Genomic DNA, 3,973 nt, shown 5'->3' with positions numbered 1-3,973 from the left:
GGGGCGCCCCTTGGGCGGGTGGCGGGCCCCGCGCGGGCCAGCCGTGGGGGGTCACGGTCCGCCGCCGGGGCGTCCAAAGGGCGGCGAGAGGCCGTCCGCCGGTGCTGACAAGTCATAAACCAGCGGCGGTGACAAGTCATAAACCAGCGGCGGTGACAAGTCATAAACCAGCGGCGGTGACAAGTCATAAACCAGGACAAGGTTGTTGACGGCGCCGGGCGGCGGCGAAGCGGCTCACCCCGGGGCAGGGTGGCGATTCGAGGAGGGGCGCCCACCCGGCCGCCAAGGCCGCCGCCGGCGGGGGCCGGGGGCGCCGTTTTGAAAAAGAACCGTAGGCCGGATGGGGTCCGATCCACCCACCTTATGCCGACGCCGAGACCTCATTCCCGGCATGACTACCGGTGGTCCGTCCCGCTGGTCTGCCACTTGCGTTTGGCGTCACGAGGGGTTGGCGGGGTACCTGCAGATTGGTAGGAGGTGGAAAATCGAGAAATGGACTTTGGTCGGAAAGGTCCCCTCGAGCCTCCAGGTCTGCGGAGACCGACCCGGGCTGCCGCCCCGCCGGCCGCTCGGCCCGATCGGGCGCGAATTTCTTCCGATTTTCGCCCTTTTTTCGGGTTTTCGGCCGGCGCTCCAAACGGCGGCCCGACGCCCCGCCGAGGCCGGGCACGGCTCCCCGGAGCGCGAGGGACCGGATCAGACCTCGTCGGCACTGGCATGGCCACCGCAACGCTCGGACTTAGCCTGGGGAGGCTGGTCGAGGCGGTGGCAAGTCATGAACCAGTGGAGTCTGGCGGAGACTGTGGCAAGTCATAAACCAGTCGGACTTAGCCTGTGGAGGCTGGTCCAGGCAGCGGCAAGTCATAAACCAGTCGGACTTAGCCTGTGGAGGCAGGTCCAGGCAGTGGCAAGTCATAAACCAGTCGGACTCAGCCTGTGGAGGCAGGGCCAGGCAGTGGCAAGTCATGAACCAGTGGCAAATCATAAACCAGTCGGACTTAGCCTGTGGAGGCAGGGCCAGGCAGTGGCAAGTCATAAACCAGTCGGACTTAGCCTCTGGCGACTTCCAGGAGGTCTATGAGGTCCTGTGCCGCCGCTTTACCGGGGCCAAGGTTGCAGGAGAGCGGAACGGAGGAGTGGATTGGTCCCGCCGATGGGGCACGTGCATATATGAAAAGTGCACCCTACCGTTAGTTAATCACTTGCCCTCGGAAGTGTATGAGGTCGTGTCCAGCCGTGGTACCGGGGACACAGTGGGGGTGTTCCCGCTAAAGGGAGCGGATTGGTCCCGCCGAGCTGCCACTTGCATTTGTGGTCGAGTGTCTCGGACAGCTGGTTAACCACTTGCCCTCGGTAGTGCCGATGAGGTTTTGAAAAAGCCGATCTGCGGGGACTTGGAGCGCCTTCCTCGGATGGACTACCGGGCGCCCTCCCGCCGATTTGCCATTTGCGTTTGGCGTCCCGAGGGGTTGGCGGGGTACCTGCAGATTGGTAGGAGGTGGAAAATCGAGAAATGGACTTTGGTCGGAAAGGTCCCCTCGAGCCTCCAGGTCTGCGGAGACCGACCCGGGCTGCCGCCCCGCCGGCCGCTCGGCCCGATCGGGCGCGAATTCTTTCCGATTTTCGCCCTTTTTTCGGGTTTTCGGCCGGCGCTCCAAACGGCGGCCCGACGCCCCGCCGAGGCCGGGCACGGCTCCCCGCCGCGCAAGGGGCCGTGTTTGCCTTGGTCTGCCTTGGAATTGTCACCAAACGCCCGCGCTTCGCCTGGGGAGGCTGGCCGAGTCGGTGGCAAGTCATGAACCAGTGGAGGCTGGTGGAGACAGTGGCAAATCATAAACCAGTCGGACTTAGCCTGTGGAGGCTGGTGGAGACAGTGGCAAGTCATGAACCAGTGGCAAATCATAAACCAGTCGGACTCAGCCTGTGGAGGCAGGGCCAGGCAGTGGCAAGTCATGAACCAGTGGCAAATCATAAACCAGTCGGACTCAGCCTGTGGAGGCAGGTCCAGGCAGTGGCAAGTCATGAACCAGTGGCAAATCATAAACCAGTCGGACTCAGCCTGTGGAGGCAGGGCCAGGCAGTGGCAAGTCATGAACCAGTGGCAAATCATAAACCAGTCGGACTCAGCCTGTGGAGGCAGGTCCAGGCAGTGGCAAGTCATGAACCAGTGGGAAATCATAAACCAGTCGGACTCAGCCTGTGGAGGCAGGTCCAGGCAGTGGCAAGTCATGAACCAGTGGGAAATCATAAACCAGTCGGACTCAGCCTGTGGAGGCAGGGCCAGGCAGTGGCAAGTCATGAACCAGTGGAGACAGTGGCAAGTCATAAACCAGTCGGACTTAAGCCTGTGGAGGCAGGTCCAGGCAGTGGCAAGTCATGAACCAGTGGCAAATCATAAACCAGTCGGACTCAGCCTGTGGAGGCAGGTCCAGGCAGTGGCAAGTCATGAACCAGTGGCAAATCATAAACCAGTCGGACTCAGCCTGTGGAGGCAGGGCCAGGCAGTGGCAAGTCATGAACCAGTGGCAAATCATAAACCAGTCGGACTCAGCCTGTGGAGGCAGGTCCAGGCAGTGGCAAGTCATGAACCAGTGGGAAATCATAAACCAGTCGGACTCAGCCTGTGGAGGCAGGTCCAGGCAGTGGCAAGTCATGAACCAGTGGCAAATCATAAACCAGTCGGACTCAGCCTGTGGAGGCAGGGCCAGGCAGTGGCAAGTCATGAACCAGTGGAGACAGTGGCAAATCATAAACCAGTCGGACTTAGCCTGTGGAGGCTGGTGGAGACAGTGGCAAGTCATAAACCAGTCGGACTTAGCCTGTGGAGGCAGTTCCAGGCAGTGGCAAGTCATGAACCAGTGGAGACAGTGGCAAATCATAAACCAGTCGGACTTGTCCTGTGGAGGCTGGTGGAGACAGTGGCAAGTCATAAACCAGTCGGACTTAGCCTGTGGAGGCAGGTCCAGGCAGTGGCAAGTCATGAACCAGTGGAGACAGTGGCAAATCATAAACCAGTCGGACTTAGCCTGTGGAGGCTGGTGGAGACAGTGGCAAGTCATAAACCAGTCGCACTTAGCCTGTGGAGGGAAGGTGGAGACAGTGGCAAGTCATAAACCAGTCGGACTTAGCCTGTGGGGGCAGGTCCAGGCAGTGGCAAGTCATGAACCAGTGGAGACAGTGGCAAATCATAAACCAGTCGGACTTAGCCTGTGGAGGCTGGTGGAGACAGTGGCAAGTCATAAACCAGTCGGACTTAGCCTGTGGAGGGAGGTGGAGACAGTGGCAAGTCATAAACCAGTCGGACTTAGCCTGTGGGGGCAGGTCCAGGCAGTGGCAAGTCATAAACCAGTCGGACTTAGCCTCTGGCGACTTCCAGGAGGTCTATGAGGTCCTGTGCCGCCGCTTTACCGGGGCCAAGGTTGCAGGAGAGCGGAACGGAGGAGTGGATTGGTCCCGCCGATGGGGCACGTGCATATATGAAAAGTGCACCCTACCGTTAGTTAATCACTTGCCCTCGGAAGTGTATGAGGTCGTGTCCAGCCGTGGTACCGGGGACACAGTGGGGGTGTTCCCGCTAAGGTGGAGTGGATTGGTCCCGCCGAGCTGCCACTTGCATTTGTGGTCGAGTGTCTCGGACAGCTGGTTAACCACTTGCCCTCGGTAGTGCCGATGAGGTTTTGAAAAAGTCGATTTGCGGGGATTTGGAGCGCCTTCCTCGGATGGACTACCGGGCGACCTCCCGCCGATTTGCCATTTGCATTTGGCGTCACGAGGGGTTGGCGGGGTGCCCGGAGATTTTCGGGAACACGATTTTTAGAACATTTTCTGGCAGCGGTAGCACTTTGAAAGTACCCAGGAAAGTGCTACTTTGAGGTACGGTCCCGATTTCAAATCGAAGGCCTTACCAATGAGCACTCGGAAGTCCTCAAGGGGTTTTAGCAACAATTTTGACGGACTTTTCGAACTCATTTGC

The sequence above is a fragment of the Scyliorhinus torazame genome, unplaced genomic scaffold (genome assembly GCF_047496885.1).
Source record: "Scyliorhinus torazame isolate Kashiwa2021f unplaced genomic scaffold, sScyTor2.1 scaffold_1158, whole genome shotgun sequence".
Classification (NCBI taxonomy): domain Eukaryota; kingdom Metazoa; phylum Chordata; class Chondrichthyes; order Carcharhiniformes; family Scyliorhinidae; genus Scyliorhinus; species Scyliorhinus torazame.
The sequence above is the reverse complement of the archived record's forward strand: the minus strand, read 5'-3'. Positions refer to the sequence as shown.